Genomic DNA, 12,477 nt, shown 5'->3' on the forward strand with positions numbered 1-12,477 from the left:
TACATTACATTTTAAGCCCTCATACAGCTGGATTGACAGAAATTGTAAAACGTATCCCTCTCAGAGTATGAGAACACAAAAGCAAATGTGTTTTCTTCTAACAGTGTACAGGGGTTGGACAAAATAATGGAGACACCTAACGTTTTGGCATCATAGTCTTCGAACATGTTATAAACATGCAAACCGTGACATATGATAATGTTTTGTAGTTGATTATTTGTGTTATGTGATATGTGTATGTAAATTAACTGTTTGTTTTGCCGAATTGTAAGAACATTGATGAGAACCTGATACCAATGGCAGACCTCTCGGATTTTCAAAGAGGACAAATTGTTGGTGCTCGTATGGCAGGCGCTAGTGTAACAGAAAGTGCCCGAATGCTTGGCGTGTCAAGAGGTACTGTCTCCAAAGTAATAACTGCGCTTGAAAGAGAAGGAAAAACGTCCGCAGCAAAGCACAGGTCCGGCCGAAAGTCGAAGTTGACTGAGAGAGACCGTCGGACTCTAAAGCAAATTGTGAGAGAGGATCACAAGACCACGGCTCCGAAAATCACTGCTGAGCTCAATGAACACCTACAGAACCCAGTTTCCACGAAAACTGTTCGTCAGGAGCTGCACAAATCTGGATTCCATGGAAGAGCTGCAATTAGAAAACCGCTGCTCTCAATGACAAATGTTTCCAAGCGTTTAGAGTGGTGTAGAAACCTCCAGAATTGGTCCCTCAAGCAGTGGAAACATGTGATATTCTCCGACGACTCATCGTTTACCATTTTTTCGACCTCCGGCCGAGTGTACGCTTGGAGACAGCCGAAAGAAGCATTCCATCCAGACTGCCTTCTCCCAACTGTAAAACATGGCGGAGGTTCTGTGATGATCTGGGGTGCTATTTCGTGAAGATCCGCCAGGCCAATGATATCCCTTCATGGAAGAATTAACAGCCGAGATTATTTAGGCATTTTGGGCGACCAAGTGCATCCTATGGTTCAAGCACTGTTCCCAGAAGGGAACGCCATCTTTCAGGATGATAATGCACCAATTCATACAGCTAGAATCATTAAAGCATGGCACGAGGAACATTCTAATGAAGTTGAGCATCTCATCTGGCCCCCACAATCTCCAGACCTCAACATTATTGAGCATTTATGGTCGATTTTAGAGATTCAAGTTAGACGTCGATTTCCGCCGCCATCGTCACTCAAAGAACTGGAGGGTGTATTAACTGAAGAATGGGCTACAATTCCTTTGGAAACAATTCACACCTTGTATGAATCCATACCTCGGAGAATTGAGGCTGTAGTCGCCGCAAAAGGTTGACCTACACCATATTAAACTAACTTTTGTTGATGTTTCAAGGTGTTTCCATTATTTTGTCCAACCCCTGTATATATTTGTGCAAAAGTAGTAAAACATAGGTAAAAGTATATACATTTCATATCACACTTTATTTGTGCAGCATGTGTAAAATGTAAAAGGCAAAAAACAAAAGCAGAACTGCTGTTTTTGTTCTATTTTTTCCCCTTTAAAGAGTTAATAAAAGTTAGGGCCACTTCAAGTGTCAATTTTTCATGTATGAGTGCTATCCATTTTTTTCTTCACAGATACCATTCCTACCTATGACAGTCGAGTGACACTGAGTCACTTCTCACAGACAAGCCGTGAGCCAGAGTAGTCAAGGAGTCCGAGGTCAAGAGCCAGGAGGGTACGTCATAAACGGAGGGAAGACAGAAAGGCATAGTCTGGTAACAGTCCGGGGTCAGAATTCCAAGGTCTGAATGCAACAAGGCAAAAGGGGTAATACAAATGGGTAGTCAATAGGCAAATCCAAGGTCCAGCAACAGAAGATCAGAATGTCTGAATTCAGAGAACACACAACACTGAGCTGAAGGCTACGACTATCTGGGACTGACAGCTCAGCTAAGTAGCTGGGTAATCACTTGGAACAGGGAACACCTGAAGGAAGCTCAGCACCTCCCAGTCTCAGATTGGATGGCTGAGCTGTCAATCAAAATACCGACAGCTCATCACTCCCCTGTACTAGATTGGATGACTGAGCTGTCAGTCATTGTGTCCAAGACACACTGAGCAGTGAAATCGTGACACTATGGGGCTTTTCACATATCCATGATTTTTTGCGGACCGAGTGGTCAGTGCAAAATTGCGGGGACAAGTCAGATCAAACTCTGCAATGAAAGTGTGTGGGTCCGTGAAAAAAACTTGACAGCACTCAGATGCCATCCATTTTCAGTGACTGATAGATGAGAGTAGGTGGAGAATTTTTTTTTTCTTGTACATATAAAAAAAAAAAAAAAACAGTCTGAATGATGTCTCAGATGATAAGTTATTTAGCTCCGATATGGTGCTTCTGACAAATGCAACTGCAAATTGTGGTTTTCCAAGCTATTGATTCATAGGGTGTACTTCATTTTTCACACGCTGCTCCTGCATTTTGGTCTAGTTTTTGGTAAATAAATAATGACACGGAGTAATTCATAAATTCTTGATCATCTGAGGTTGTAATCACCTAATTTTAACCCCTTTCTGACAATGTACATAATAATACATACCTGTTCCCTGGTGCTTATGGACCGGGTACGTATTATTATGACATGGCGATCGGGCCCGCATACAGGCTGTGCGTGCGGGTAAGATCGCCACCAGGTGTCAGCTGATTCTGACACCTGGCAATCAGTGCCAAGAGCGGTGCCTGTCACTTTAACCCCCTAAATGCTGCAATTACAGCATTTAGCGAGTGAGCAGAGGGACAAAAGCCCCTCTGCTCTTGGATCGGAGATCGTTGCCATGGTGACCCAATGTCGTCATGACGACATCCGGATCACCAGGCACCAGCAAGTTAGTTTGATCATGCACAGTGCATGATCAAAGTAACTTGTGTCTGCAGGGCTGACAGTTTGCAAGGTATAGCAGTGATCCTGCACTGCTATACATCATAACTGCAATCAGACTGCAGAAAGTGAAAGTCCCATAGTGGGACTAAGTAAAAAAGTTAAAAAAAAGTTGTAAAAATATTATATATATATATATATATATTGTACCCATAAATATTATGAAAAAAAAACAAATCAATAAGGCTATGTTCACACAAGTTGGGTTTTTCAGCGTCACAAATCTGCATCTAAACCCAATCTCTGGCAGGAAATCAGCTGCGTCAAAAATGCAGGTTTTGCTGCGCTTTTTTAGCGTTTTTTTCTCTATCCTTCTGTTTCTGTTTATGCATGTACATAAAGTTCTGTGAAAGAAAGAACCCCATTCTATTTTGCCATCAAAAACGCTGATGCATCTTGTCCCCTAAAAAACAAGACATTACATGACTGTCAGCCGAAATATAGAAAAGTTATAGCTCTGAAAATATGGCGATGAAAAAACTAGTCTTTGCAGCAAAAAAAAAGTCTTTTAGTGTGTGACAGCTGTCAAACATAAATACCCACTATAAATCTGGTATCACTGTAATCACACCGACTCGAAGAATAAAGTCGTGTAATCACTTATACCGCTTGAAGAACAGTGTAAAAAATAAATAAAAGCAATTCTTCACCTGCTGCTGATTTGGTCATTCTGCCTCCCAAAAATCGCAGGATGGCTCAGCTCACATTTTTCTTGCGCTGGGCGCTTACACCGGGGTTTCCGTGTAAATCTCTGAAATACATGATTCAGACTGAACCCCCAGTGGAAGATTCCCTATAATGAGGCAGATGGAGGCACCGTGGACGCTGTCTGGCCTGTGATCCCACAGTGTCCGTCTTTTTATTAGGCGTGCATAAAAGTGCCGTCGGCCACAGTTTTGTGAACCTCTGAAAAAAAGGACACCGGTAAACAGAGGCCAGACGAAGTCCAGAGTAAGGTTGGTTTCACACGTCCTGATATTTCTGGTACCAAAGATGTCCATGTACACCTGTGTGGCAATCGTGTGCCGCATCAGAAGCACACGTACCGGTGCCTGGGAATCAGTGGTACAGTTAGCGCTGTTCCCAAGCGCCGGGTGCTGAACGCTGCCCTGTGATGACAATTTTAAGAGTAGTATTCTTCTCCTGCTGTGTCCTGGTGTAAAAATAAGAATAAAATAAAAAAAATCCTTATACTTACCTGTCCAAAGATGACCCGCGCTGTAACTCATCTGACTGCTCATGCCGGGGAGAATTACTCGCTCCAGCGAGCGGGCCCCAGAGCTGCGCTCAGCGAGCAGTGTTCTGTCACTCACTGAGCTCAGCACAGCTCCAGGGCTTGCTTGCTTGATTGAGTCATTCTCCTCAGCTCCTCTGGGTGAGCAGTCAGGTGGATTACAGTGGGGGACATCTTCTGACAGGTGAGTATAAGGATTTTTTTATACACACCTGTCTGGAGATGTCTCCCGCTGTAATTCATCTGACCACTGACGCCAGGGAGAATGAGCCGCTCCAGCAAGCGAGCTCCGGAGCTGCGCTAAAGCTCAGGAGCGGTGTCCTGTCACTCAGTGAGCTCCGCTGGAGCGGCTCATTCTCCCCGGCTCCTCAGTGATCAGAGGATTACAGCGGGGGACATCTCCGGACAGGGGAGTATAAGGATTTTTTTATTGTATTCTTATTTTTACAGCGGGTGCAGAATACTGATCGCAGCGCAAGCAGGGGACAATTATTATTATTTATTATTATAGCGCCATTTATTCCATGGCACTTTACATGTGAAAAAGGGGTATACATACAAGAACAATTACAATAATCTTGAACATAATGTGATGGCGACTGGTACAGGAGGAGCGAGGACCCTGCCCGTGAGGGCTCACAGTCTACAAGGGATGGGTGAGGATACAGTAGGTGAGGCTAGAGCTGGTCGTGCAGCGGTATTGGTGCAGTGGTGGTTACTGCAGGTTGTAGGCTTGTCGGAAGAGGTGGGTCTTCAGGCTCTTTTTGAAGGTTTCCAATGATGAGGGCAGCGTTCAGCACCCAGGCGCTTGGGAACAGCGCTAACTGAAAGAGGCCTAACTTTGCAGCCTCATTATAGTGAATGGATCCCTTGGGGGTTCATCTCAATTACGTAGGAGCTGTGTATATTGAGTCTACATACTATTCTAGGAAAATCTGCGCTCCAGGAGGCAAATACCTCCGTCCCTCCCGAGTCTCACCGTGTGGCTAAGCGGCACTGTACAGCCACATATGGGGTATTTCTACATTCAGCAAAAATTGTGACAAATTTTGGTGCCATTTTTACCCATTCCCAGTGTGAAAATTTTAAATCTGGGGCTAAAACAAAACTTTGGTGGTAAAAATGTAATTATTCTTTCTTCACCACTCAATTTTGTAAAATTATGCGAGGCACATGTGGTGTCAACATGCGTACTGCACCCCTAGATTAATTCATTGAGAGGTGTAGTTTGTAAAATGAGGTCTCTTATGGGGGATTCTGCTGTCCTGGCACCTTAGGGGCTCTGCCAATGTGACATGGTACAGTCAAACCAGCCCAGCAAAATATGAACTCCAATATGGCGCTTCTTCCCTTCTGAGCTTTGCACTGTGCCTCAAAAGTAGTTTTCGACCACATATGGGGTATCTGCTCAGGAGAAGTTGCACAACATTTGGGGTCCAATTTCTCCTGTTACCATTGTGAAAATAAAAAAATTGGGGCTAAAGATAATTTTTGTGGAAAAAAAGTTATTTTTTTATTTCCACAGCTCGACGTTATAAACTTTTCTGAAACACTTGGGGGTTCAAAGTGCTCACCACACATCTAGATAAGTTCCTTAAGGGGTATAGTTTCCAAAATGGGGTCACTTGTCGGAGGTTTCCACTGTTTAGGCACATCAGGGGCTCCTCAAACGCGACATGGCGTCCGCTAATTATTCAAGCAAATTTTACATTCAAAAAAGTCAAATGGCGCTCCTTCCCTTCCGAGTCCTGCCGTGCGCCCAAACAGTGGTTTTCCCCCACATATGGGGTATCGGCTTACTCAGGAGAAATTTCACAACAAATGGTATGGTGCAATTTCTCCTGTTACACTTATGAAAATGCAAAATTGGGGACTGAAAATGATTTTTGTGGGAAAAATGTGAAAATGTTATTTTTACGGATCAATGTTATAAACTTCTGTGAACCACCTGGGGGTTCAAGGTGCTCACCACACATCTAGATAATCATTCAAGCAAATTTTACATTCAAAAAGTCATGTCTCTTCTGAGCCATGCCGTGCACCCAAACAGTGGTTTTCCCCCACATATGGGTTATCGGCGGGCTCAGGAGAAATTGCACATCAAATTTTGGGGTCCATTTTTTCCTGTTACCCTTGCAAAAATATAAAAAAAATTGGGTCTAAAGTAACATTTTTGTGAAAAAAAGTTAAATGTTCATTGTTTTCTTCCACATTCCAAAATTCCTGTGAAGCACCTAAAGGGTTAATAAATTTCTTGAATGTGGTTTTGAGCACCTTGAGGGGTGCAGTTTTCAGAATGGTGTCACTTTTGGGTATTTTCTGTCATAAAGGCCCCTCAAAGTCACTTCAAATGTGATGTGGTCCCTAAAAAAATGGTTTTGTAAATTTTGTTGGAAAAATGAGAAATCGCTGGTCAACTTTTAACCTTCATAACTTCCTAACGAAAAAAAAAATTTGTTTTCAAAATTGTGCTGATGTAAAGTAGACATGTGGGAAATGTTATTTATTAACTATTTTGTGTGACATACAGTACAGACCAAAGGTTTGGACACACCTTCTCATTTAAAGATTTTTCTGTATTTTCATGACTATGAAAATTGTACATTCACACTGAAGGCATCAAAACTATGAATCAACACATGTGGAATTATATACTTAACAAAAGAGTGTGAAACAACTGAAAATATGTCTTATATTCTAGGTTCTTCAAAGTAGCCACCTTTTCCTTTGATGACTGCTTTGCACACTCTTGGCATTCTCTTGATGGGCTTGAAGAGGTAGTCACCGGAAATGGTTTTCACTTCACAGGTGTGCCCTGTCAGGTTTAATAAGTGGGATTTCTTGCCTTATAAATGGGGTTGGGACCATAAGTTGTGTTGTGCAGAAGTCTGGTGGATACACAGCTGATAGTCCTACAGAATAGACTGTTAGAATTTGTATTATGGCAAGAAAAAAGCAGCTAAGTAAAGAAAAACGAGTGGCCATCATTACTTTAAGAAATGAAGGTCAGTCAGTGCGAAAAATTGGGAAAACTTTGAAAGTGTCCCCAAGTGCAGTTGCAAAAACCATCAAGCGCTACAAAGAAACTGGCTCACATGAGGACCGCCCCAGGAAAGGAAGACCAAGAGTCACCTCTGCTTCTGAGGATAAGTTTATCCGAGTCACCAGCCTCAGAAATCGCAGGTTAACAGCAGCTCAGATTAGAGACCAGGTCAATGCCACACAGAGTTCTAGCAGCAGACACATCTCTTCAACAACTGTTAAGAGGAGACTTTGTGCAGCCGGCCTTCATGGTAAAATAGCTGCTAGGAAACCACTACTAAGGACAGGCAACAAGCAGAAGAGACTTGTTTGGGCTAAAGAACACAAGGAATGGACATTAGACCAGTGGAAATCTGTGCTTTGGTCTGATGAGTCCAAATTTGAGATCTTTGTTTCCAACCACCGTGTCTTTGTGCGACGCAGAAAAGGTGAACGGATGGACTCTACATGCCTGGTTCCCACCGTGAAGCATGGAGGAGGAGGCGTGATGGTGTGGGGGTGCTTTGCTGGTGACACTGTTGGGGAATTATTCAAAATTGAAGGGATACTGAACCAGCATGGCTACCACAGGATCTTGCAGCGGCAACCTAGAATATAAGACATAATTTCAGTTGTTTCACACTTTTTTGTTAACTATATAATTCCACATGTGTTAATTCATAGTTTTGATGCCTTCAGTGTGAATGTACAATTTTCATAGTCATGAAAATACAGAAAAATCTTAAAATGAGAAGGTGTGTCCAAACTTTTGGTCTGTACTGTATATTGAGTGTCCGGAGGGCTGCAGAAGTCCTCGTCCTTTCACCAGAGCCGTTTGTGACTTCCCCGACGGGAGTGTTGAAGTGAAGTCAGTGAAACAGCAGCTGTGATACCGGCCGTGCTGTGCACAAAAAAAAAGGATCTTTTGTCAGTTGGAAGGCAGTAGTGATTAATCAATGTTTCCGTGGAGCAGAAAGAAAGTGTCTATCATGGCATGGTCAGTCGAGAGGGGAAAAGATCATTTAAGAATGCACTGAAAGTGTTTAAGTTTAGAAAAGTTTAGGAAAGTTACACATGAGATTTGTGAGGAAGGAAATATGTAGAGAAAACCAAAAGAGTAATGTCATTGTGTGAGTTGTACCCGGGTGGGTGGGGGGGGGGTAGATTACAGTACGAGATGTTAAATGCAGCAAGAAAGATAATGGAATGTTGGAAAGTGAATGCATGTGGGAAAAAGTTGCCCTGAGTTTGTCGAAAGAAGGGAAAAAGTATGTGCAGAAACTTAAACAGTTAACTAAAATATGCGGGCTACCAGATAAGCGCCAGTTACAGCTGCTAGAATGGCTATAAATTATGAAAAAAGAAAAAGGGCAAGCTAAAAGATAAAGGATTGTTACAAATAGCTTTGGCTTGGTATAGAACAGCAGAGAATTTGTCAAAGAAGGGTGGAGGGAGGAAGAAAATACAGACGATAAGGGAAAGACGCCATGTTATGTGTATTACAAAGATACTGCTCTCCAGCCACCGCCCGATAATGGCGGACGGGGGGGATGGACCTGTACAAATTCCAGTCAGCAGATTATTGTGTTGCATATCACGTGCCCCGTCCAGGAGGCCCACCCCTTGCTACTACCCAAGCCACTCCTAGTGCCCCATCCTCATCTGTTATACCTATGTTCGCCCAAAGTTCCAACCCTTCCTGTAGCGGCCATATTGCTACACCCATTGCAGCACCTCCGGCCTCTGACCAGATGTCCCTTTTGTGGTGGCCATCTTGGCGCACCCTTCCTGTAGTGTGCTTCCTTCTGGTGGTGGCCATCTTAGCACACCCGGAATACAGGCAGCAATACACACAACACCCGGAATGTCTGTACTGCAGCAGCTCTGGCAGCAGAGGGACATCATCATCACTTTCGAGCTGCCTCTCCTGCTGCTTCCCCTGCCCCTGGTAGCACAGACCAAGGAGGCAGCATGTGTTTATATATTACTGATCACAGCTACGTTCTGGAATGTATGGATTTCTGTAACGGGTCCGGGAGGCGGAACCTCTGAGCTACTATACAAGGGGGCGGCCCTTGTAAGGGAGTGGGTGGCAGTCTCTGGGTGAAAGGACAGGGAGTTACGGCAAGTGATCAGGGCAGTCTCTGGGTAAGGAGTAGGTACGACCTGTGATGGCAGAGCCTCCGGGTAGGCTAGCAGGCAGATGGTAGATGTGTGCTCCCAGGTGAGCAAGCGAGAGTCTCTGGAATAGCAGGTGGTCACGGCACGTGACGGCGGAACCTCCGGGCTGGCAGGCAGGTAGGTAACGGAGAAGCGCTCCCAGGTGAGCGGGCAAGAGTCTCTGGAATAGCTGGTGGTCACCGCACGTGACAACGGGACCTCCGGGCTGGCAAGCAGGCAGGTAATGGAGATGCGCTCCCAGGTGAGCGGGCAAGAGTCTCTGAGATAGCTGGTGGTCACAGCACGTGACAACGGAGCCTCCGGGCTGGCAAGCAGGCAGATAACGGAGAAGCGCTCCCAGGTGAGCGGGCAAGCTGGTCCATAGACAGACTGACCGGAGTAGTAAGGCAGACCGTCGGACCTCAGGCAAGCAGGCAGGTAGCTGATATGCGCTCCCAGGTGAGCGGGCAGGCTGGTCCTTTAGACAGACTGACAGGAGTAGTAAGGCAGACCGTCGGACCTCAGACTGGCAGACAGGTAACAAGTATTCAGGCAGGAATCAGGCAGGTAACTGGCAGGTAACTAGCAGGAAACTGGCAGGAAACTGGCAGGTAACTGGCAGGTAACTGGCAACGGGACCTGAGGGCTGAAGCACAGGTGAGACACAGGTGCAAACAACATTGCTCGGGCACCTCCATTTTGGAGGAGGTGCCTTATATATGATGAAGTCCTCCGGCCATTGGCCGGGGACTCTTTAGGGCGGCGCGCGCGGCCCCTTTAAGAGGAGGGGAGCGCGCGCGCGCGCGCCCTAAGCACAGGGGCCGGGAAGGAGCGCGCGCTGAGAGCAGAGCAGGAGGAGGACGCCGGGACGGAGCGCGCGCTGACAGCAGAGCGGGGGGAAGATACCGGGCACGGAGCAGAGCGGTGAGGGGAGCAGCGTCCCTGCCTAGCAGAGGGCAGGGACGCCGGCACTACAGTACCCCCCCCTTTAGGCCCCCCCTTTTTTAGGCCAGACAGAAATTTAGCTAGGATGAGAGGGGCATGGATGTTCTCCCGGGGCTCCCACGTTCTCTCCTCAGGACCAAACCCCTTCCAATCTACCAGGAAAAAGGTCTTTCCTCTTACCCTTTTGGTGGCAAGAATGTTCTCTACCTCAAACTCGTCCTCAGCAGAAACCGGAGCAGGAGGCGTACCTGTAGACTTGGAAAAAGAGTTAAGCACCACAGGTTTGAGGAGAGACACATGGAAGGAGTTAGGGATCCGTAAGTTGGCCGGGAGTTTCAATTTATAGGCCACCGGGTTGATCTGACTGATGACCTCCAGTGGGCCGATGAACCGGGGCCCTAACTTATAGGAAGGGATCTTGAGCCGGACATATTTGGACGAGAGCCAGACTTTATCCCCAGGGCGGAATTGAGGAGGGTCCAGACGCTTTTTGTCAGCGTGTCTTTTCATACGCTCGGATGACAGAAGGAGTGCGGACCGGGTACTCTCCCATATGGAGGAAAATTTGTTAACAAGAGATTCCGCAGCCGGATTGTCCGCCAAGATGGAGACGGGAAACGGGATACGAGGATGCTGACCGTAGACTACAAAAAACGGGGATTTGGAGGAAGACTCGCTCTCGTGATTGTTGTACGAGAATTCGGCCCATGGCAGGAGATCCACCCAGTCAGAATGGTGGGCATTAACGAAGTGCCGAAGGTAACTGGTCAGGTTCTGATTGATCCGCTCCACTTGACCATTAGACTGTGGGTGGTAAGCGGAGGAGAAGTCCAGGGTGACGTCCAGCAATTTACAAGTGGCTCTCCAGAAACGGGAAGTGAACTGTACCCCACGATCCGACACGATGTGACGGGGCAGGCCATGAAGACGGAAGATGTGGCGGATAAAGTCTTTAGCCAGCTCGGGTGCAGACGGAAGACCTGGCAGTGGAATGAAGTGAGCCATCTTGGAGAAACGGTCAGCGACCACCCAAATGACCGTACAACCGGCAGAGACGGGCAGATCAGTAATGAAGTCCATCGCTATATGCTGCCAGGGGGCCGCAGGTACTGGCAGAGGTAGGAGGCGGCCGGCCGGCAGGTGTCTCGGAACTTTGTTGCGGGCGCAGGACACACAGGCAGAAACAAAGTCTATTACATCCTTGTGCAGGTTAGGCCACCAGTAGTGCCGGGTAATAAGCTGGAGGGTCTTTTTCTGACCGGCGTGGCCAGCTAGTTTAGACGAATGACCCCAGTGTAGGATCTTCTCCCGATCAGGTACTGGTACGAACGTCTTACCAGGAGGAAGACGATTTAGACTCACGGGAGCCACCTGCATTACTCTGGCGGGATCGATGATATGTTTCGGATCCTCCTCGAGATCAGACACCAGAAAGGACCGAGACAAGGCGTCCGCCTTGACGTTTTTGTCAGCCGGGCGAAAATGAAGGACAAAATCAAAACGAGCAAAAAACAAGGACCACCGGGCTTGGCGCGGGTTAAGTCTCTGGGCATGCTGGAGGTAAGCCAAGTTCTTGTGGTCAGTGTAAATTATTACCGGGTGAAGAGCCCCCTCGAGCAGGTAACGCCACTCCTCCAATGCCAGTTTGATGGCCAATAACTCTCGGTCTCCTATGGAATAGTTGCGCTCAGAGGAGGAGAAGAGTTTAGAGAAGAAGCCACAAGTTACCATCCTCCCGGAAGATGATTTTTGAGTAAGTACCGCTCCGGCTCCAGAGGAGGAGGCGTCAACTTCCAGGAAGAACTGCTTGTTGCCATCTGGGCGATGCAGCACCGGGGCGGAAGAGAAGGCCTGTTTAAGGGAAAGAAAGGCCTCCTCTGCTTCGGGTGGCCACTCTTTGGGATTAGTACCTTTACGGGTGAGCGCAGAAATTGGGGCCGTCCGGGAAGAGAAGTGTGGTATGAAGAGGCGGTAGTAGTTGGCGAAGCCCAGGAATCGCTGAATGGCCTTCAACCCCTCCGGTCGGGGCCATTTCTCCATGGCAGACAGTTTCTCAGGATCCATTTGTAGGCCGGTCTGAGAGATAATGTAGCCCAGAAACGGAAGCGAGGTTTGCTCAAAGAGGCACTTCTCAAATTTAGCGTAGAGATGGTTCTGCCTTAGCCTGAGCAGGACCTGACGAACGTCCCTCCGGTGAGTCTGGAGATCCGGAGAG

Source organism: Phyllobates terribilis, unplaced genomic scaffold, assembly GCF_046119375.1.
Source record: "Phyllobates terribilis strain yellow unplaced genomic scaffold, ASM4611937v1 Scaffold_2__4_contigs__length_985480577, whole genome shotgun sequence".
Lineage (NCBI taxonomy): Eukaryota > Metazoa > Chordata > Amphibia > Anura > Dendrobatidae > Phyllobates > Phyllobates terribilis.